Below are 24,429 nucleotides of genomic sequence, written 5' to 3'. Positions count from 1 at the left end.
GGTCTCCCACATTTCCATGGGGAAAAAGCCCTTCTAAGGATACAGGCCTGACTCCAAGATGTGGTAATCTGGAAGTGGTGACTGCTTCATGAGGAATCCACTGATGAATGCAGCAAACAGCTGGAAAACAAGGAGAAAGTAATACATCTGGATCTTCCCCTCTATCTCCCCCTCTGGTCTGGGGGAAAAAAAGACAGTAGCCTGTGGGCAAGGCAGGCCTGTTTACTTATAAATCCCACACCAATCTTCTTGGGAGGCACTCTAAACACAGTGAGAACAAAATCCCCCACTGCCACCTTATCTTGAGAGCCAACAGGGGGTCACCCACGCAAGTGAAACAAAGGTAGTCTGGGAGAGTGACAAAAATGCACTGGCTATGGGGTCAGAAGACCAAGATTTGAACCCCTGATAAGCTACTTACTACCTGTATAACCTTGGGCGAGTGACTTAACTAACCTCTCTGAACCTCAAAGTCACTATCTATAAAATGGGTCTTAGGTGATCTCCAAGGTCTCTTCCAGTTCTATTCTCTGATCTCTGAACTAAAAGACCTAGGAAGTAACACCAATTTAGTGTAAAAACAATTATAAAAACAAAATTTTATTAAAGTCTAACCTTTTGACAAGTTACCAATTAGTAATTATTATTAACAGATAACATTTAAATGGCACCTTAAGGTTTACAAAGTTTTATATACACATACATTGAGAGACAGAGACAAAGAGATATGTGTGTATACATATACCTATGTATGAGAGAGAGAGGAGAGGAGAGGGGAGGAGAGGGGGGGAAGAGAGAGGGGGGGGGTAGGGAGGGAGGGGGAGAGGGAGAGAGAGAGAGAGAGAGACAGAGAGAGAGAGAGAGAGAGAGAGAGAGAGAGAGACAGAGAGAGAGAGAGAGAAAGGGAGGAGAGGGGAGGGAAGTGAAGGGGAGGGGAGGAGAGGGGAGGAGAGGAAAGGAGAGGAGAGAATCTTATTCCCACTGTACCACAATGCCTCCTTACTACTTCTCTGATTCACTGTGTTATATTTTAGCACGTCTCAGGGAAGAAGGATGAGAGAGGAAGGCAGCCCAAAAGATGACATGAGAAGCCCATGCCAAGAACTTTCTCAACTAGTTGCATCTCAGAGTATCCTTCTATATCTATGTTCTTCCCTTTCCTTCAGCTCAAGGGATCCAAAGATACCTCATGCATCTCTCCTGTCAATCTCATCCCTTCTTGGTTCCTTTGGGAACTCACATTGTTGCTGTTGGCCCCATATCTGTATCAGATGCTTGTCTCACAACAACCCTAAGAGGTGGGGAGCACAAACTTTATTATCTCAATTTTACTAAAAAGGAAGGTGAGGCCCAGGTTGACTTGCCTAAAATCATGCTTCTAAGTGTAGGACTGGTATCTGAACCCTCTTTTGGCTCCAGGTCTAGTCGCCTTTCTCTAAGTGAACCTTCTTCCTCTCCAGTTGCTTCTCTCCCCTGACCTCTGCCTTCAGACATGCTTTGGTCACTGCCCTCCCCCTTAAAAAACAACCCTTCTCACTGGACACTGCCCCATGTGTTTAGTTACTATCTTACCTTTCTCTTTCCTTTCCTGGCCAACCTTCTTAGACATCTACATTCAGGGCGTCTATCTGCTTACAACTTCCTCCCTCGCTTTGTGGTTCCTTGCAGTCTGGCTTCCATCCTTACCCTGTCCCTGAAACATTTCCCTCCATGGTGCTTCAAATTGCTCTTAAAGCCATCTTTTTTCTCCTTTGCCTTTGTTCTTAACCTTTCAGCCAGTACCAATGGCTACGTTCCCCTCCTTAAAACTCTCATCTTTTCTCAGCCTTGTGCCATTACATTACCCATTTCATTCCATTCTTCCTCTTTCTCTGACCAGCCTATCTTCTCCAATTCAGTCCTATCCGATGAGAGGCAGCATGGTGAAGAGAGATGGCCTGGGAGCCAGGAAGACCTGGCTTCTATATTGTGTGACACTAGGCAGGTCACTTACTGGGCAAGTCACTTAATAGGTGCATCGGCTAGAACAATGGATTTGGAGTCAGGAAGATCTGAGTTCAAATTCTGCCTTATATGCTAACTGGCAGTAGGAACCTGGGCAAGTCACTTCCTGGGCAATTCACTTAATGGTGCAGTTGATACAGCAATAGGCTTGGAGACAGGAAGACCCAACTTCAAAATTGGTCTCAGAAACTTACTAGCTGTATGACCCTGGGTAAGTCACTTAACCTGTTAGCCTCTTTTTCCTCATCTGTAAGATGGGGTTAACATTAGCAACTCCCTCCCAGGGTTGTTGTGAGGCTCAAATGAGAGACTAATTGTAAAGGGCTTAGCATAGTACTTGGCATAATAGCCAATTAATAAATGCTCGTTGCTCTCCCTCGCCTTGTGACAATATATAAACAAATATTATTGAGGTTTATATAATCCTCATCTCTCCCCCTAAATAAGGGCACCTCCTCTGTGTCCACCATAGCGCTCAGCACTTGATGGGGGTGCTGTAGAGAGGGACGGTAAACATAAGAAAATAAAGACATCCACTCCTCTTTCAAGAAGCTTATGACATGATCAAATATACATGGCTAGGAATCAGAAGGACTGGCAAAATTCCAAACAGCCCAAGCCAGAGGAGAAGGCATGGGAAATGGCACACGGGTCCTCATCTCCAATTTGAGAAAGATGTGTCCCATGTCAGGCACTCACCTCCAGAACCAGAGCTCCAACACAGCACCAGAACACATGGCCGAGGACAACCTTTCGAAGTTGCTCCAGCTTTGGCAGACACCCCTAATCAAACAATAACAGCAGTGACCGCTCACAAATCTGGAGCCTTTGATGCTTTACAGAAGCTTTTCTCATGACTGGAGTAAATATTATTAACCCATTTCAAGTTGAATCAAAGTGGAATGGTGGACAGACTGTTGGACTCGGAAGGAAGAAGATCTGGGTTCAAATGTCACCTTTGACGCTTATTAGGTGTTAACCCTGAGCAAGTCACTGAACCACTCTGGGCCTCAGTTTCTTCATCTGTAAAAGAATGGGGTTGGACTAGATTGATGATATCAAACTCAAATAGAAACTGCTCCCTTGAGGCTGCATGTTGACTTAGAAAATCACAAATTAACATTATCTATGTTGTATTGTATTTTTATTTATTCAATTCAGCCACTTAGTAGCAGTGTGACCCTGGGCAAGTCATTTAACCTGTTTTTATCTCAGTTTCCTCTACTATAAAATGGGGAAAATAATAGCACTTACCTCACAGGGTTATTGTGAGGATCAAATAAGATAATATTTGTTTAAAATTGCTTAGCACATAGTAGCTGGCATATAAATATTTATTCCCTCCCCTAGTATGTGGTAGAGGCAGAAATCAAACTCAGGTGCCTTGACTCCATGTCCAGAGTTCTTCCCACTGTAACATACTGTCTTGACCTCTGGAGAGAGGAACATTACAGCCTTTGCCCAGGGATTGGTGATTTGAACCACATAATACACCAGCTACAAAAATAAGTCCACATAGAGCTATAAAGTCATCTGATTAATATACAAATACAGAATTTGCAGAGAAACAGCTCCCTTCCAACCTCAGTTCAATTCACTGAATATTTTTCAGAGTGTGCTGTGTGAAAAATACAGCATCAACTCAAGGAATTTCAAGTGGGCTTCTCTTCTTGTCCTGCTGATAGAGGTTTCAGTTCTTTCCACCTACTATGAGCAAGATTGCAAACATACGCCTTTGCACACAGTAGGGTTTTTCCCATTCCTCCCCTCAAAGCCCCTGTAGCTAGGAGGAAGAGGCGAGATACCCTAAAGCCACCCAAAGGCCATGCCTGGAGATGACAGAGAGGCAAAAAGAGCCCAGTGTTGTCTCTTTCCTGTATTGGGGGCAAGTAGGTTGGATGTCAAAGAGGCACCCTGGACTCAGCATTAAGAGGGAGCCACATTCAGATCTTACATTTGTGAATACCAGTTGATAGAGTTAATGAAAGCCAGGTATGACTACCCTCATTTTACAGATGAGGAAACCTGGGCTCAGATAAGTTAAGAGGTCCCCCAGCCAGTAAGGGTCAGAACCCAGAGTCAAACACAGGTCTTCCAGGGGCAGCTAGGTGGCACAGTGAGTAGAGCACTGGCCCTGGAGTCAGAAGGACCTAAGTTCAAATCCAGCCTCAGACACTTGACACATACACTAGCTGTGTGACACTGGGCAAGTCACTTAACCCCAACTGCCCTGCCTTCCCCCATCCAAAAAAAAAATAAACCAAAAACAAACACAGGTCTTCCTAAGCTTAAGTCCACTACGACATGCTGTACTTACTGATTAAGCGTTATACAGTAACTACTCCACAGGGCTCCACAGGGCTCCACAGGGCTGCTGTGAAGGTTTCAAATCCAAAAGCACTTTGTGAACCCTGAAGTACCATGTCAATGCAACTATTACTAAGAATAATGCTCCCCTCCCCCCAGCAGTTACCTCCTGATACAGTAGCTGAGAGGAGCTGAAGTCACCCGTGCAATTTGAGAAGATCTTCTGACAGCAGCTTAGAGGAGAAGAGAAGTGGCCAATCACCCTCCAGTCCGTGTAATTGTGAATCCCACAGCACTGCAGCTGGGAGAGACAAAAGGACCACAGAGAGCTTGAGAAGGAGCCCTGGAAGGTGGCTCTCAGGGGGTGAGATTCAGGACCTACAATCTCTCTGCTCCCCCTCTCCACCAGTGACTATCTCCCCCCACCCCCACAAAGGCATACAGACACACACACATTCCCTGCCCCCTTTTCCTTCCTCCCAACCCCCATCAGAGAGCTCTCTGTGTCTTTCTCCATCCTCATTCCCAGGCACAAACAATGTAAATAGTGCTTTGCTCAATCACTTGTTCCAGGAGTAGTGATGTAAGGATGGTGGGCAGGCTGAAGACCAGATAGTAACAGACCCATCAGTCCTTTCCACAGAAGAAGCCAGGAAGCCAAATCTCTCTTCTAGGCTCACCTCTTCTTGGAGTCTATCAACAGCTTTGGTCTTGGGGTCAGACAGGTTTCCATACTGATGGAGAAAATCGTCCAGCACGTGTGTCTCCCAATCTTTCTGACAATGACAGAAGCATTCACATTTTACAAAGGGAGAGCAGTCCTGGGTATGCCAACAGCCTATCCTCAGAGATACCCACAGTGCCTCCCTCTCCCGACCTAGCCAGGTCATCGATGTCCTTCCTGAAATGTGGCACCTAGAACTAAGATGCACAGTACGCCAGAGGTGGCTGGAGCTGGGCAGAGTACAAAAGCCCTACCATCCCCCTCCTCCTGGCCACTGGTCTTGTCTTGATACAGCCTAGGATAGAATTGGTCTTTTTGGATCGTTGTGTCACACCTCTGACTCACATTTGGCAGCCCTTAAATTTAGTTTCACAATGCCACCATCTTGTGAATATGATTTTTAGAACCCCAGCAAAGGACTTTACAGTTATCTCTATTAAATTGACTTTTAATGGTTTCAGTCTATTGCTTCCTGTTTGACAAAAATGCATTTTTCAAAAAGTACGAGAAATAAAAGGGGTTCAGGAGTCCCACTGGGCTCTTACCCACAAAGGATGTTACTGCCAGCAGGAAAAGATCTGTTTATACAAAAATAAACATAGTAACACTACTCATCGTAGCAAAAAGTTGCAAAGAATCTCCTGATTCTGGTGTTCAAGGCTCTCCATACATTGATGGAGGCCTATTTTTTCAGTTTTGTGGCACAGTACTCCAAATTACATACTCTACATTGTAGACAAATCGAAGTCCCCAATCTCCTCTCACCCTCTCCTACCTCTATGCCTTTACAAAGAGCACCCCCAGATCTGGAATATCCTCCCATCCTCGCTTTGGGTTAGAAGGGATTTAGAGGCTGGCTAGTCTAAGCCCCTCATTTAAAGATGGATAAAGTGAGGCACAGAGAGGAGCTGAAGTGACTTGCCCAAAGTCTCCCAAGTGGTAAATGGCAGAGCCAGGATTCAAACCCAGCTTGCTGAATCCCAGTTTCAGCCTACCAAAGTCGCTCTTGGTACCCTTGAGCTTGGTACCCTCTTCAGCAAACCGTAGCTTATAGGTCCATAAAACAAGACTCTGTGTTGAAAGTAGAGACGTTGACTCCAACCCTCTCATTTAACAGAGGAAGAAACTGAGGACAAGAAATGAGAAGCAACTGGCCCAAAGTCACACAGCATATTAGTGGAAGAACTAGGATTAGAACCAAGGGAAGCACTGAAGCCAGATCAAAATGATTATTAAATCTTCAGGGTGAGAGTTTATACCTCTGAAACTACAAATGTTACAAATCAGGGCTTCAGTGATTGTTTTGTTGATTGTCTAGACTTAAGAAAATGATGGAGAATGTTAATAAGGTGGATTCAATTTAAAAGTAGCATACATTCATTTCTTTCTTTCTCCTCTCCTCTCCTCCCTTCTCCTCTCCTCTCTCCTCCCCTTCCCTCCTCTCCTCTCCTCCCGTTCTTTCTCTTGACAGCTATTTGTTAAATATATACCAGCACATCCCTGATTAGAACCTAGGTCTCCTGGTTGCCTATCTAGGGATTTTCCCCATAAACCGGGAAGTCACTTTTACAAAACATAGAATTATAGATTCTCCATGTGCTAGGATGACATCTTAGAGCTATCTAGCTCAACTTTATCATTTACGGATGAGGAAACTGAGGTCCAGAGAGATTAAATAGTTCACCCAGGTCAAGCCCAGGGCCTCTGACTCTGACTCCAAATCCAGCATCCTTTCTACTGTTCTGGGCTGCCTCCTCTCCTTTTAAGTCTCAGGTCAGGTTCTGTCTCCTCCACTGAGCTTTCTCTGTTCCTTCAGCTGAAAGTGATTTCTCCCTCTTTGAACTTTCCTAGAGGATTTTATGTAACTCTCCTTTGCTCTGATCATCTTCTACTTTGCAGGACACAGGTCATACACATGAAGGGATGCCTTTCAGGCCAATTTTCAGACATCTGAACTTCAGTCAGTCAGCCTGAGCCTTCAACCCTGCCATCTCAGCAAGACATCAACAACAGCTCTTCCCCAGTGTCTCTCCAACTCTCCCAGAATCCCAGAACTGGAAGGAAGCTCAATCTCTACGTAAGTAGAACCCCATCTGTAACAGTCCCAATAAGTCATGTCCCACTTCCCACTGGAAGCTCTTCAGTGGTGGGGAGCTCACTTTCTCTGGAGGAACTCTGTTCCACTTGTGGGCAGCTCTGAGTGTTTTTTCTTGATACACGGGCTAAACCTGCCAGTCCTCAACTTAGGATAACAAGATCTCCAGTTGTAGAGCTGGAAGGAAGCTCAGACATCACCTTTCATGTTAAATACGAAAAAACTGGGGCCCAGAGAAGCTGAATAACTTGCCTCCTCCCTCCTACTTCTGCTCTAGGACTAAACAACAACTCTTCAAACACCTGAAGACCATGAATAATAAAGGTGGCTGTTATGACCACAGTGCTGCAGGGTTTGTAAAGGGCTTCATGGACATTATTAACCTTATTGGATCCTAACAACCTACCATTAAACCCCTTTTAGAGATGAGGAAGCTGAGGTTAAATGATTTGCCCAGGATCGCGTAGTTAGGAAAACACAAACTTGTTGAGGATAGGAACTGAACCATGTTTCATCTTTGCATCCAAAAAACTGGGTCCCCCAAACACTTAATTATTACTAATTATTAATTAGTATTAATAGTATTATATAAAATTAAAAATATATATAATTAACACAATTAATATATTCTATAATAATTATTAATTATTATTATTTAATAATTAACTATTAATTAATTAAGTGCCTGCACTTAATATTTAATGCTGAATTTAATTTCTAGAGGAAAAGTAACCTAAACTGTTAGGTGGGGAATGGGACATAAGAAATGTACAGTATATGAAGAATGCCTAGGCCTGGTAATGACCTATCAGACTGTATTCCCAGGGACATTTGGTGGACACGGGAAAGGGTACAACTTGTCAATTAATAAGTATGTGTTAGTCACCCACTATAAACCAGGAACATTGTACTTTGAAAAACTCTCAAATAAAGGAACTGACAGCCTGGGGGCCTAATTGCTCTCAGCTCCTCAGAGGAATCCATAGAGGCAGAATGGAGATAGAGTAGGAAAAGTTCTGGAGTTGGAGTTACAAGACCTGTGCTGGAATTCCAGGTCCTGACATTGACCAGTTAAGTGACAACATCCTTTCACCTTTTTTCCTTTCCTCAGTTTTGTTACCTGTAAAATGGAGGATATTCTCTCTAGTATCCAGAGAATTTGGGAGAAGAGCATTTTGTAAACTTTACAGGGCTAAAGAAATGGGAGTTATTATTATCTCCCACCTCTCAGGCAGCATGATTCCCTAGGTACACCTTCTCACCTTCACCAGAGTTGACCTTTCCACAACCTCCCTGGGATTTCTGCTTCTCAGTTTCATCAAGAATTAACACCCGACTGTCTGAGCAGGCTTCCTGATTCCACGGAGACACAGGATGGTAGAGAGTGAAGCCTGCTGGGTCTTGAAATTTGAGGAAGGAGCATATACTCACTCTAAGTTCTAGAGATCAAAGAAGGCCCAGGTCTGATCATTTTGTTCCTCTGCCCAAGAAGTTTCAGTGGTTTCCCAATGCCTGGAGATTAAAATACAAACTTCTCTGTTTGGCATCTGAATTGAGATTTGGAACTGGAAGAGCCGGGTCTGGCTCCTGTCGCTTACATGAACTTGGGAAGGTCCCTCTGCTCCTCCAGGCCTCAGTTTCCACACTTATCAAACGAAAGGGGTCATAGTAACTGATCTTTAAGGTTCCTTGTAACTCTAAAACCTTATGTCTGTTAGCCTGCTGTTCATTCACAGAGAGTCTGCACCTCCAGCTTGATATGATGGAAAGAACACTGGCCTTGGAATCAGAGAATTTGGAATCATGTCCCACCTCTGAAACGGGTTTGCTGTGGGACCCTGGGCAAGTCACTCAACCACTCTTTGACTCAGTTCCATATCTATAAAATGAGAGGGATGGACTAGATTGCCTCTGAGGTCCCTTCTGGTTCTAGAGTTGAGATCTTCTGACCCTCAAAGCCCACCAACATGCCTAGGCCACTTTCACGATCACTCAGGGCACAGACCCCTAAGATCCACCTCTCGACTTCTTTAGGCTTCATCCCAAATTGTTATTGTTCAGTTATTTCAGTCATGTCCAACTCTCCATAAGCCCATTTGGGGTTTTCTTGGCCAAGATACTGGTATGGTTCGCCATTTCCTTCTCCAGCTCATTTTACAGATGAGGAAACTGAAGTCAACAGGGTTAAGTGACTGGCCCAAGGTCACACAACTAGTAAGTGTGTGAAGCCACAGTTGAACTCAGGTCTTCCTGATGCCCCTGAACCCAAATAGCAGTTGTCTAAAATGAAAGCTATTGGAGGCTTGGTCCTTTCTATAGGAGACTTACCTTGCAGGAGGAGGTGCGTGCCAGGACAGCAGAAGAGGCTTCCATGCAAAGCAGAACCACGACCCCATATAGAAACTGAGAGAGAAGATAGGAGAGAAAGCACGAGGCTGTTTAGTGAGAATATGGGAGAACTACCCTTTGCCAAGGCACAACACACAGATTGCTCTAAGAGGGCAGGGAAAGTGGCCAAAAGGGTGATGGAATGAAAGTCAAGAGACCTGCATTCAAATCTCAGTCTTGCCATCTATACAAGCTGTGTGACCCTGGGCAAAACTACTCCCTTTCTCTAGGACTCATTTACGAATGGGAAAATGCTCTCTGTACTCTCTAACCCAAAAGAATTTTGCAAGGCAACTGCTTTGTAAACCTCAAAATGCTATAGAAATTAGAGTTATCATTACTGGTTTTTTATTCCAAAGTCTCTTAACTAAAAAGAAAAAGACTTCCAAACATGAGCCAATTACAAATACGCAGTTACAGGACATCAAAAGAAATGGGAGAAATCTAGAACTTTAGGTTAAAACTATTGTCATCATCTAAAATAATAATAATATTCCCTATTTCCATGAGGCTTAACGGTTTATGAAGCATTTTCCTAACAACTAGACTCCGAAAGAAGTATCACATTTTAAAGTATCCCCATTTTAAAGAGGGCGAAACTGAGCCTGCAGGAAAGGAAAGTTATTTCCCCAAGGTCACAAAGCTAGTAAATATTAGAGCCAAGAATTGGCTGTTTCCATTAGAATATCAGCTCCTTGAAGGCAGGAACTGTTTTTCCATTTTATCTTTGTAGCCCTAGCACCTTGTATATCACAGGCTTAACAAGCATTTGTTGGGCTAGACCAGATTAGATTTCTGTTAGCTGGTAAAGTGAGACTGTAATTTACTTGGGAATTGTGGAGGGGTATTTGCTTTTCCAGGACATGGGAGAAGCAGCTCAAATAGAGAGTGGGAAGCATCCTATGCAATGAGTCATTTGAAAAAGATCCATGGGTCTCGATATACTACAAGCTCAGAGCAAGATGGCAGTCTTAAGGTGTATGAAGCCTAGTGTCCAAGGCACAGGAGGTTCCACTGTACTTTGCCCTCATTAGCATGTAGCATGTATTAGGTCCAGTCATAGGACCACACTTTAAGAAATATATTGGGCTCAGATTCAATCTAGCTCAGTTGATTGAATCTGGCTGGCTTGTGGAAACGAGCATCACAAATGGTGAGATTTCTTAAGAAAACCCATTATGGCAAAGCTGTAATAAACTTTGTTTTTCTTTGGCTGTGAAAAAAAAATATATTGAAATAGGATGATTCAGTGTCTTTTTCATTTGGTCCCACTCACAGTTAGTTGATTTTGTTCTGCAACTGCCTAAGTCCTGATTCTTTGCCTCTGAACTTAATTCAGAAACTTAGTGGGCTTGTAATGAGTTAAGTTTAAAAATCCAATTCTCCTGTTAATCACTGTTCTATTCTTCTGACAGGAACTCTGTTATTCTCGAAAGATATAGGTGGACCCCAGGGAGTCTGGCCTAGTATCTTTACCCCACCAAACTATCCTTCAAGGATGTCTGGTTTGTTATCCAAAGATGTCTGGTTTGCTATCTCTGTCCTCGTAGATGCAGCTGGACCCAAACAGTGATTATTTCTTAGTCACGGGGAGGAAAGAGAAGCGGTTGTTATTTTAGCCTTCATTCCCAATTTCCATCCAATCATATTTTCTTTCACCCATGAAGCTAGCCTTCCTATTTTTCCGTACCCCCTAAAACTATAAAAAAGAGTTGTCCCTCTCATTCAGGGTCTTAGCTTTGCTGGGGAAGCTGAGATCCCACTTATTAGTAAATTCATGCTCTACTAATAAATTGGTCATGCTCAGAACTTTGTGCCTTGGTTTACCTTATTTTGACTGTTACAATATTGGGAAGCCAGAGTTCTCCCAGAAGAAGGTAACCAAGATGAAAAGGAGACTGGAAACCATAGCATATCAGGGTAGGTTGAAAGAATGGAGGGTGGCCACCTCGTTAGTCCAAACTCTCATTACTTTTTACCTTGCCTTTTGCAATAGTCTTCCAATTGGTCTCTCTGCCTCAAGACCCTCCCCTCTCCCATCCATCCTCCATTCAGCGGCCAAAGTGATATTCCAAAAGCATACACCCGACCATGTCACTCACACACACATACCCCAAAAACCTCCAGTGGCTCCCTATTACTTCTAGGATCAAATGACAAATTCCTGCTTGTCATTTAAAGCCCTTTACAACTGGGCCCCAACCCACCTCTCCAGCCTTATTATAAATGATTCTGTCATGTACTATTTGAATTTGTTTCAGTAAAACTGGTCTTCTTGACTCCATCTCCCACCCCCATGCTATCGACCATGCCTAGAGTATCCTCTCTCCTCACCCTCTCTTAGAATTTCCTTAGAATTCTCTGAAGCCTTAGCTTTCTTTAACGCTCAAGCACCATCTTCATGGAGGTCTTCTCGCAACTACTTGTACCTCCTTATCAACATTACGTTGTAGCTTTTTGGTATCGACTTCTACCTGTACGTGTTGACTCCCTGATACAATGTAAGCTCCTTCAGGGCTGACAGTTACATTGAGTAGGTCCTTACAGAATGCTTGGTGACTGACTGATGGTTAGCCAGGAGGGGAGAAGGCAAACATGAGAATGCCCAACTTGGGAACAATGGGGAAAGTTATAAGAGGAAGATTTTAGTTTAACATAAGGAAAAAACATCCTAGCATTGACAGTCATCCTATAATAGAATGGGCTGTTCTGGAGGAGGAGTGGGTAGCCCATAGGGCAGTGAGGTGGCACAGTGGCCTAGAGTCAGGAAGATGCATCTTCCTGAGTTCAAATCTGGCCTCAGATGTTTACTAGCTGTGTGACCTTGGGCAAGTCACTTCACCCCGTTTGCCTCAGTTTCCTCATCTGTAAAATGAGCTGGAGAAGGACATGACAAACTACTCCAGTATCCCTTCCAAGAAAACCCCAAATGGGGTCATGGAGAGTCAGACACGACTGAAGCACCTAAATAACAAAACAAAAGGAGGGGGCCTACCACTGAAAATCTTCAAGCACGGGCTCCATAGTCACTTTTCAGGGAAGATGTTAAGGAGATTCGTGATCAGGCGGGCTTGGATCCAGCAGAGAACTATGCAACTGTTTCCTGCCTCATTCTGGATTTTTTTTCTCGACAAGAGTTGTGATTACATTGATAGATAGGGCTCAGTTAAGAAACTCCCATTACCATGTAGATCAGCACCCACTCTGCAACTTAGTCTTAGTGACTTGGGGGAGGGAGACTGAGTGCTTAACCTTGACCTGGCCAGGGCCACACAGCCTATAGGTATAAGAGCTAGAACTTATGCTCAAGTTTTCTTGATGCCAAGGCTGGCTTTCAATCCCCATGCACCAGGATAGATCTGGAGCTGCCAAGGAACCCTAGAGATCATCTAGTCCAGGGGTGGGGAAATCTGCAACCTTGAGGCCACATGTGGCCCTCTAGGTCCTCAAGTGCAGCTCTTTGACTCAATCCAAACTTCACAGAACAAATCCTTTTATTAAGGGGACTCTAGATTCTAGTCCAAACTTTCTCATTTTGTGGATGTGGAAAATGAGGCCTAGAGGTGTTTAATCACTTGCCTGAGGCCGCATAGCTAGTAAAAAGCAGTGGTAATGTTTGAACCAACATCTTGAGATGCCAAGCCGACACTTCTCTACTGGGCTTTTTGCCTCTGTGTTGATCATACCATGCCCTATCTCTGCACCTCTTGAATCCCTGAGGTAGAAGAATATGCTCCATCAGAGTCCAGCCTACCATAGTAAGCACTGGTCTCTTGGACCAGTCAGGTCCCAGGTCCCCAACTATTTAATGGGTCAACCAGGCAAAGCACTTTATTTCTTAGAGCCTTAGTTTCCTTATCTGTAAAATTGTGATAAAACTCACGCTACCTTATGGTACGTTGGTGGCGAAAGGCTTTTGTATGCACACATTAATATACCATTGGCAGACTTAGGAATTTGTCCAGTTGTTCTGGGAAACAATTTGGAATTATAATTTTTAAGTCAGTAAACTGTTCATATGCTTTGACCTAGTGATCTCGCCACTGGGCATATGTCTCCAAGGAGGTCAAAGAAAGAAAATAAAAAGTGCTACAGACATCAACATGGTTACAGTGATGCAGTTTGAGAGATTCAGGGATCCCTCAAGGACCAAGGTACAGGAAAGGGTCATCTGGAATGAATTCACAGACTCAAGCATTCTTTAAGTCATATTGGCAAAGGTTTATTGTAATGCTAATATGGCAGGCAGAGCTCCTTAGGGAACTTGCAACCTAACAGGAATGAGGCTAAAGGTTATATAGGAAAAGTGTGGATTATGTGGCAAGTATGCTAATTCGGTGACAACATACAACCTTGGTCACAGGTGTCATTCACTACTGGAGCTGCAAAGGACCCCAAGAGGGGGAAGGTGTTCCTACGGGGTGTGTTTTTGGTCTGTTACATCTGTAACAAGACAGCTTGGGAGGTGATGTTCACAACTTGACCTCTGGATTGGTAACCGTGGGGATCAGTACATGATAGTTCTGCTGGTACAAGATAGTCTTGTTCACACAAGGGAAATTCTACAGAGGTCAACTTGTTCTTGTAAAGGAGAGATAGTTTGCCTCACTGGGTCCCACTCATGAGTGATTGCTAGGCATAGTATCCTGGGGCTAGGGAGAAAACTGTCAGGGATAGTGTTTTGAGAGTAGGGAGAAATGTGATCTTGGAAGCGGGATCCAAGCAATAGCACCCAAGCACCCCACCAACAGCAGTGCTTGTTGTGGCAGCAAAAAACTGGGAACAAAGTAGAAACCTATCGATTGGAGAATGTATGAACAAACTGTGACAAATAAATGTAATGGGATAGCGTTTTAGTTTAGGAAAAAACAAGTGAGGAATTTACTCTTTAAGACTCTTGAGAGGATGCTTGCAAAGTGAAGAAAACATAACCTGGAAAATGTTCACAATGGCTTTTGTTGTTCAGTTGGGTCTGACTCTTCGTGATTCCATCTGAGGTTTTCTTGGCAAAGATACTGGAGTTATTTGCCATTTCCTTCTCCAGCTCATTTTAGGCATGAGGAACTGAGGGAAACAGGGTTAACTGACTTGCCCAGGATCACACAGCTAGTAAAGAGTCTGAGATCACATTTGAACTCAGGAAGACTCCAGGCCCAGCACTCTATGCACTATGGCGCCACCTAGTGGCCCTATAATAGATGGCTACAATCATGTCAATGAAAATATCTGAACTTCGATTAATTTTGATGACTGACGTTGCTTCCTGAGGCAAGACAATGGAAAACATGCTCCTTCTCTCAAGAGAAAGGTGGTGGACTACAGGAGTGGAATGTTGTTTAATTCACATTGTTCATTGCACAATTTCACAATTCACATTTCAGTTGTGTCTGACCCTTTGTGACCCCGTTTGGGGTTTTTCTTGGTAAAGATATTGGAGGGGTTTGCCATTTCCTTCTCCAGCAGATGCAGTGGATCCATCTTGTCAGGCAATCAGAAGTTAAATGACTTTCCCAGGGTCACACAGCTAGGAAGCATTTGAGGCTGGAATTGAACTCAGGTCTTCCTGACTCCTGGTTTTGCACAACTCTTTTTCTTTGTCACAACGGAGGGTTCTTGTGTGGGAGGATACATATTGGGATATTAGCATTAAGTTAATTGTAACCTTTTAAAAACCAAAGAATTGAATTTCTGAATCGAACTGAACTGGCAGCTGGGTGGAGGGTGACTTAAAGGACTCGAGGCCATTCAGAAGGAAGAACAGAAGGAATCACACACAAAAAGGACAATTTTGAAAGTAGCATATAACACCGATTGTATATTTTCAAATTTGTATTCTGCCGTGCTCCTGGAAATGTTCTTTTTTGGTATCTAAGTTTAGAATAAAAGTAAATTTTTTAAAAAAATTTATTTAACATATTTAGTTTTCAGGATTGGTTTTCACAAGAGTTTGGATTACAAATTTTCTCCCCATTTCTACCCCGCCCCCACTCCAAGATGGTGTATATTCTGGTTGCCCTGTTCCCCAGTCAGCCCTCCCTTCTGTCACTCCACTCTCCTCCCATCCCCTTTTCCCTTCCTTTCTTATAGGGCAAGATGAATTTCTATGCCCCATTGCCTGTGTATCTTACTTTCTAGTTGCATGCAAAAACTTTTTTTTTTTGAATGTCTGTTTTTAAAACTTTGAGCTCCAAATTTTCTCCCCTCTTCCCTTCCCACCCACCCTCCCTAAGAAGTCAAGCAATTCAACACAGGCCACATGTGTATCATTGTGTATAACCCTTCTACAATACTCATGTTGCGAAAGACTCACTGTATTTTGCTCCTTCCCAACCCATCCCCCTTTATTGAATTTTCTCCCTTGACCCTGACCCCTTTCAAAAGTGTTTGTTTTTGATTACCTTCACCCCCATCTGCCCTCCCCTCCATCATCCCCCCTTTTTTTATCTTCTTCCCTCTTCTTTCCTGTGGGGTAAGATACCCAATTGAGTATGTATGGTATTCCCTCCTCAGGTCAAATCTGATGAGAGCAAGATTCACTTATTCCCCCCTCACCTGCCCTTTCCCCTCCTCCCATAGAACTGCTTCCTCTTGCCACCTTTATGCAAGATAATCCACCCCATTCTATCTCTCCCTATCTCCCTCTCTCAATATATTGCTCTCTCATCCCTTAATTTGATTTTATTTCTTTTAGATATCTTCCCTTCATCTTCAACTCACCCTGTGTCCTCTCTCTCTCTCTCTCTCTCTCTCTCTCTCTCTCTCTATATATATATATATATATATATATATACTCATACATATATACATACATACACATTCACTTTTACATATATATATAAGCATATATATATATATATATATGCATATTCCCTTCAGCTACCCTAATACTGAGGTCTCATGAATCATACACATCATCTTTCCATGTAGGAATGTAAACAAAACAGTTCAACTTTAGTAAGTCCCTTGCAATTTCTTTTTCTTGTTCTATTTCTTGATTACCTTTTCATGCTTCTCTTGATTCTTGTGTTTGAAAGTCAAATTTTCTATTCAGCTCTGGTCTTTTCACTGAGAAAGCTTGAAAGTCCTCTATTTTATTGAAAATCCATATTTTGCCTTGGAGCATGATACTCAGTTTTGCTGGGTAGGTGATTCTAGGTTTTAATCCTAGCTCCATTGACCTCTGGAATGTCGTATTTCAACCCCTTTGATCTCTTAATGTAGAAGCTGCCAGATCTTGGATTATTCCGATTGGGTTTCCACAATACTCAAATTGTTTCTTTCTGGCTGCTTGCAGTATTTTCTCATTGATCTGGGAGCTCTGGAATTTGGTGACAATATTCCTAGGAGATTTCTTTTTGGGATCTGTTTGAGGAGGCGATCGGTGGATTCTTTCAATTTCTATTTTGCTCTATGGCTCTAGAATATCAGGGCAGTTCTCCTTGATAATTTCTTGAAAGATGATATCTAGGCTCTTTTTTTGATCATGGCTTCCAGGTAGTCCAATAATTTTTAAATTATCTCTCCTGGATCTATTCTCCAGGTCAGTGGTTTTTCCAATGAAATATTTCACATTGTCTTCCATTTTTTCATTCCTTTGGTTCTGTTTTATAATATCTTGATTTCTCATAAAGTCACTAGCTTCCACTTGCTCCAATCTAATTTTTAAGGTAGTATTTTCTTCAGTAGTCTGTTGGACCTCCTTTTCTATTTGGTTAATTCTGCCTTTCAGGGCATTCTTCTCCTCATTGGCTTTTTGGAGCTCTTTTGACATTTGAGTTAGTCTGTTTTTTAAGGTGTTGTTTTCTTCAGTACATTTTTCAGTATTTTTTTGGGTCTCCTTTAGCAAGTCATTGACTTGTTTTTCATGGTTTTCTCGCATCATTCTCATTTCTCTTCCCAATTTTTCCTCTACTTCTCTAACTTGCTTTTCCAAATCCTTTTTGAGCTCTTTCATGGCCTGGGACCAGTTCATGTTTTTCTTGGAGGCTTCTGTTGTAGGCTCTTTGACTTTGTTAACTTCTTCTGTCTGTATGTTTTGGTCTTCTTTGTCACCAAAGAAAGAATCCCAAGTCTGAGACTGAATCTGGGTGCGTTTTCGCTGCCTGGCCATATTCCCAACCAACTAACTTGATCCTTGAGTTTTTCAGCGGGGTATGACTGCTTGTAGACTAGAGAGTTCTATGTTCCACGTTTGGGGGGGATGTGCCAGCTCTGCCACACCAGCACTACTCCTTCCCCAAGAACCCCCAACCCAGACTGGGCTTAGATCTTCAGCAGGCTGTGCACTCCTGCTATGATCTGCCACTTAATTCCTCCCACCAGGTGGACCTGGGGCCAGAAGCAAATGCAGCTGTAGCTGCCCTACCTTCGCTGCCCGGGCCGGTAGCCCAACCATGAACTCCTTCCACTCCCGTAGCTTTTCCCACTAACTTTCTCCGCTGTCTTTGGTGTTTGTGGGTTGAGAGGTCTGGTAACTGCCACAGCTCACTGATTCAGGGCGCTAGGGCACGCTCTGCACGGCTCCTGGTCTGGTTGGTCCACGCTGCTCACGCTGGGCTCTGCTCTGCTCCCAGCTCCCAGCTCCCAGCTCCGTGTGGGATAGACCTCACCCAGAGACCATCCAGGCTGTCCTGGGCTGGAGCCCTGCTTCCCTCTGCTGTTTTTGTGGGTTCTGCAGTTCTAGAATTGGTTCAGAGCCATTTTTTATGGGTTTTTGGAGGGACTCGGCTGCGAGCTCACGCTAGTCTCTGGTTTCCTGCAGCCATCTTCGCTCCCAGAATAAAAGCAAATTTATAAAAAAGAATAGACTATAGGGTCCCTACTCTTTCCTTGAGAGTAGGAATTATTTCATTTTTTATTGTATATATAGCCCCTGAACCCATCAGAGTACCTGGCACTGAGCATTAATAAATGCTTGTCCATTGAACAATCTGACAAGGTACTAGGCTCCCAGCAGAGAGATAAGACAAGAGGCATTTGATTCTGCAAGGGGCCTATGTAAGAGAAAGAAAAGAGCTGCCCCCAAGCCGAAGGCATACTCACCATGCCTTGCCAGGGACCAGCGTTCCAACGGGAGATGCATAGAGCCAGGCCCCCAGTAAGCAGCAGCAGTGGAGCTGTGGCCACTACCAAACAGCCCAGCACCTCCAAGAATGGATTGTCACAGAAATCCTGATAGCTCCTGTGGGTTCTTAGGGCTGAGACCCCAGCCCAAGCCATGACAACTGCTGCTCCCTGAAACATAAGAGCCATATGTCAATTACTCAGTCCATAAACATTTATTAAATGCCTACCATGGACCAGGCATTGTGTTAAGTGCTGGGGATACAAAAAAGGCAAAAGATGGTGCCTGCCTTAGAGGAGCTCACAGTTGAATGGGGAAGACAACATGCAAACATTTATGTACAACAAGATATAGACAGGCTAAGTTGAAAATACTCAACAGAGATAAAGCATGTAAGATATAAGGAAAGGCTTTCTGTAGAAGGTGGGATTTTAGCTGGAACTTGAAATAAGGTAGATGATGAGGGGGGAGACACTTCCAGCCACAGTAATATGGAAAGGAAGGGAAGAAAGCAGGTTTTCTAGGCATGTCCATATTACACGAGCGCATAGGAAACCTGGAAATCTTCAACCCCAACCCCCAACAATGGAAAGTACCACCATGCTCATTTCTGAGTTCTTGGAAAGGCTGCCCAGCTAATCGATAAAACACTTATTGAATACACGGTTCCATGCTTATTACTAAGGATACCAAAAAGAAAATTTGCCTGCCCCAAGGAGCTTGTACTGTTTGGGGGTTCTGACAGGCTGGGGGTGGTGAAGTATGAAACAGCTGATTAGAATACAAGATGGAGTGTGTGCAGGGGTGGTGGGGAAGTGAGCAGGAGGAGGAACCCAGACCAAACGTCCTAAGATAACTTGAGGAAGGAGAATTCTCTCAGCTGTCAGTGAAGACTGGTACTGATGCTCCTGAAGCCCATGATCAGGTTACCACTCTTGTACAAGGAGCTTCGGGGATTTCCCTATTCTTTTAGGTTAAAAGCACAAATTTCTATTTGACCTTTAAAGCTCCTTAGAATCTGGCTCTAGCCTTTCTTTCTAGGTTGATTATACATAATTTACCCTCACGCATTCTGTGCTCCAGTGGACTTGGCCTGCTTCACAACATTGCATATCCTATTTCCACACTTTTGCCCAGGCTGTTCCCAATCCTGGAAATGCTCTCCCCCTTCACTTCTCCCTGTTAGAACCTTCAAGGCTACCTCCTTCAAGAGTCTATGCCTGATTTCCTCCAGGTGGGAGTGCCCACCCTCCCCTGTGTAATTTTTGGGTCCATTTCCTGTATCTTTCTGTGAACATGTTGTCTTCCCCAAGCAGAATATAGGCTCCCTGAGGACAGGAGTTGTTTCATTTTGTATTTGTATCTCTAGCAGGGCCTGGTGCTTAATAAATGCTTACTGATTGATTAAGGAAGTGGCAGCTGAGTTAAGCCTAGAAGAAAGACAAGGATGAAGGGGATGAAGAGGGAGCTCATTTTAGGCAGGGGATGGCTTTCCCAAAAGCAGGAGAGGGCATGGCAGGCTCAGAGAACAGCTATATTCCAGCCTGGCTAGAATATGGAGTATGTAAAGGGGATAAAGGAAAATCATGTGCAATAAACCAGGAAAGATAGGTTGTAGCCATATTGCAGAGGACCCTGAATGCCAGACTAAGGAATCTGTGCCTTTTCCTAATGGCAATAGAGAGACATTGAAGGTTCCTCAGCTGGGAAGTCACATGATTAGAACCATGCATTAGGAAGACCGGGTACATCTGGCATAGCTGTATTTGAGGAAAGAGAGAAGACTTTCAACTGTGGGGAATCAGGGAAGGCTTCAAGGAGGGAAGGAAGGCTTTGTGTTGTTTCTCTCCCAAAGAATATATTCTCATTTTTATTTGATCCTAGACAACATTTAACACAATGCCTGGCACAGGGTGGATCCTCAATAAATGCTCACTGAATTGAAGTAAATTAGCAAGCAGTGTGGAAGGTAGCTTGGAGAGATTGGAGGCAGGGAGACCATTATGGAGCCTATTAAAATAGTCTAAGTGGCAGACAGAAGGGCTGACTAAAGATATTGGCCACATGAATGGAGATGTATATGGGGGCAGAGATGGCCAGACTTGCTGACTAAAGGTTGTTGTTGTCATCCTTACTATACATACACACAAGCTTTTACAAGCTCAGGACACAGACTTGGCAAAAATATTCCTTGAAATTGTAGAGAGCTGCAGAAAGCTGCAGAGAGCTTATAAATAATTTCAAGAAAAGAACAAGAAGACCATCTAACAAACATTTATTGTGTCTACTTGTGCCAGGCAATGTGCTAGGTAACGTTTGGAATAGAAAAGAGTTCCTGCTTTCAAAGAGCTCACATATTCCACTGTCACAATTGGCTGACTCAGCACTAGGGACTTGATTGAAAGGATCACTAGAACATGGAACGTGGGATCTTGGAGACCACCTAGTCCATGACCCTCCCATGTTGCAGGTAGGGCACCACATTGCAGCCAGGACAGAGTTCAAGCATGGGGTGGGGGGTGCAGGGAGTGTGCTGGTGTGATTTAGCCCAACAAGAAAATTCTACCATGACTGGTAGGAGTTGCTTTGCTTGGGGGTAAAAGTAGGAAAGGGGAGGGAGGGAAGGAAGGAGAAACAAACAGCAGGGCTACAGAGAGCTGGTCAGGCTGGGGGATGAAATCAGAGAAGGATTTCCCCCTCCCAGTTCAATTAAATCAAAGGAAAATCTTTGTTCCTCAAATGAGTGAGGCACTGACTTTGGAGGCAGGTGGTCCCATAGCTGGACTTACAAGTTGTTGGGTTTTTTAAAAATAATATTTTTTCCAATTACATGGAAAGATAATTTTCAACATTCATTTTTTTAATAAAATTTTGAGTTCCAAATTTTTTCTCCTGCCCTCCCATGACCCCTCCCCAAGAGAGCAAGCAATCTGATATAGGTCACACATGTGCAATCATGTTAAACATATTTCCACATTAGTCATGTTGTGAAAGAAGAAACCGAACAAAAGGGAAAAACCAAGAAAAACAAAAACCAAAAAAAGTGAAAATAGTCTGCTTTGATCTGCATTCAGACACCATAGTTCCTTCTCTGGATGTGGACAGCATTTTATATCATGTCTTTTGTAATTGTCTTGAATCGCTGTATTGCTCATGAGAGCCAGGTCATTCATAGTTGCCCATCAAACAATGTAGCTGTTATACTGTGTTCATTACAAGTTTTTTATTGCTAAAATAGGGCCAAGAATAAGCACTACAACAACTTGTACCACCTCCACCATACTGCATAGTGGATAGAGGGCCAGCTTTGGAGTCAGGAAGACCTAAGTTCCAGTACTTCCTCTGACACACACTAGCTTTGTGGGCCCAGCCAAGTCACTGACCCTCTCAATGTTAATCTGTATTTGCAGAAGTAGGGTTTTTTTTTTTTACAGACTTAGGAGTTTCCCTCACACAGATTAAATCACAGGTTCAGAATTCACCTCCTTTCCCCGGTCACTCCTCTCTCTCCCCCCGTTGGGGTTCTGGTGTTCCCTGCTTCCAGGCCCTCTCTCCTTCTCCCTCTCCCCTCACCCTTTCCCTCACCCCGACACAATCACAGAATACCAGAGCTGGAAGGAGACTCAAGAGGCAAGGAGTCCAATCCATATTTCAACATAAATCCCTCTCTACAACACGTTCCACAAATTCAATCCAGGTCTGCTTGAAGATCGGAGGGGAGCAGGGCAGATGGGGAGGCCCTCACCACCTCTGGAGGCAGTTTTTGCCCTTTTGGACCGCTGCAATAATCAGGAAGCTTTTCCTTAACTGGAGCTTGTCTCCCTCCCAGTTACCAGTCCCACCCCAGCCCCAACCTCAAAGGTCCTATTTCTGCCCTTTGGGGCCAAGCATAACGAGTATATAAGCCCTCTTCTTCCCTTTGGCAGAGATCGGGTGTTCCCCTCCCCTCCACCCTCTCCTAAAGTGGCTGCCCTGGTTTGTAGGTTACAGTAACAATAATTAGCCCCGGGTCAGTCACCTTTCTTAGACACACCTCACTAACTGCCCCAGGTGTTCACTTACCCAAACCCATAAAACAAGAGTCCGAGACTGTCAGGGCTGAAAAGTGCTCTCGCATCGGGCCAATACCCCCTCACTTTACGGACGGAGAAACCCTGGCCCAGAAAAGAGGTGGGACTTGGACAAGGTCACACGGCGAACTGATAGCGGAGCCGGGACTACAGCCCACGTCTCCCGGCTCGAAGACCAGGGCTTCCCGGCACCCCGCAGGAATCGCTCGGGTGGGGTGGAGGAAAACTGGTGAATTAAAACCGAAAGTGTCAAGCCAGCGCCCCCGCCCCCGACCTGAGCCCCTCGGCCACACCCAGCCCAGCTCGTAGCTCCAGGAGCTCCAAGCGAGGCCTGGAGGCAGCTCGTACCCAGAGCAGGAGGCCCAACAGGCGGAACGGCCCTCGGCAGCAGGAGGAATCCATGGCCAGCAGGAGACAGCGACGTCCCAGCGGCAGCAGCTGCAGCTCCCGGGACCGGTAGTTTTCTTTCTCTAGACAGTCAGCAGCAACTGGAGGAGGCTTGCAGCCGGGCCAGGCCCTTCCCCCAGCCCCTTGGCCCCTCCCAGAGCCTCAGCCCCCAGGACAAGCTCCAGCCCCGCCCCACCCTCAGCCCTACACAATTAATCTTGGTTGATTTTAGTTGAGGTCCTCTGTTTTCCCATCAGTAAAATGAGGGGATTGGACTAGATCAGGAGTTCATAACCTAGGGTCCCTGGATAGATCTTAGGGGGTCCCCTCTACCTTTACTTCAATTTAATTCGTTTCCTTATAATTCTGTGTATTTATTTTATGCACTTAAAAGCATTTTTCTGAAGCAGGGTACAGAGACTTCCCCAGTCTGCCAAAGTGGTCCAAGATACAAAAAATATCAAGAATGCCGAGACTAGATGGATTCTAAGGTCTCTCCCACCCCTACCATTCTTTACTCTAAGGGCCCTCCTAACTCTGATTTTTCTGTGTTCTAAGATTCCTCCTGGCTCTGACATCCTATCTTCTAATGTCCTGTCCACCTTTGACATTCATTGTCTCAAGGTCTATTCTTTTTTTTTCTTTCTTTTCTTTTCTTTTCTTTTTTTTTTTGAGAGGGGAAGGCAAGGCAATTGGGGTTAAGTGACTTGCCCAAGATCACACAGCTAGTAAGAGTGTCAAGTGTCTGAGGCCTGATGACTCCAGGGCCGGTGCTCTACTCACTGCGCCACCTAGCTGCCCCTCAAGGTCTCTTCATTCACCCTCCTGTCTTCTAAGGTCCTTTAAAGTTTTGACATTCTAAATTTTAATGTAACCCCTTCTAAGTTCTGGCATTGTTATCTTCTGAGGTCTTGCCCAGCTCTGACAATTTGAGTTCTAAGGGCCCTTCCAGTTCTGACATTCTAAGGTCCTCTTTAAATGTTCTAAGGGCCCTTAAAGCGCAGACATTCTGTGTCCTAAGAGCTAACCTGTGACAGCCCATGTTCTTTTTTTAAAGTTTTTTTTTTTCAATGCTCTTTAATCTTTTCTAATAATCACGGTTATTTTCCACTGAATCCCCTTCCTTGTGACAAATATAGTCAAGTAAAAAGAATCAATATTTTGGTCTCTTCTGAAAACTTATACCTCCTTTCATATCTCTATCCACCACTTCACTGCACAGAAGCTACAGTTTGGGTTTCACCTCTCACCATGTCAGTTTTCTAAAGTCATGATTGGTCACTATGTTGATCACACTTCTAAAATCTTTCAGTTTCATGTTGTGGTCTTCATTTAAATGGTTCTCCTATTTCTGCTTACTTTGCTGTTCCTCAAATCAAGTCTTTCTGAG

General features: G+C 44.1%; 1 pseudogene; it reads right to left on the bottom strand.

Moving 5' to 3' along the window:
- Positions 1–23,111, bottom strand: LOC118858471 (annotated as a pseudogene).
- Positions 23,112–24,429: the final 1,318 nt, after the last annotated feature.

Source organism: Trichosurus vulpecula, chromosome 1, assembly GCF_011100635.1.
Source record: "Trichosurus vulpecula isolate mTriVul1 chromosome 1, mTriVul1.pri, whole genome shotgun sequence".
NCBI classification, from domain to species: Eukaryota; Metazoa; Chordata; class Mammalia; order Diprotodontia; family Phalangeridae; genus Trichosurus; species Trichosurus vulpecula.
Note: the sequence above shows the minus strand (reverse complement) of the source record. Positions and strands in the feature narration are given on the sequence as shown.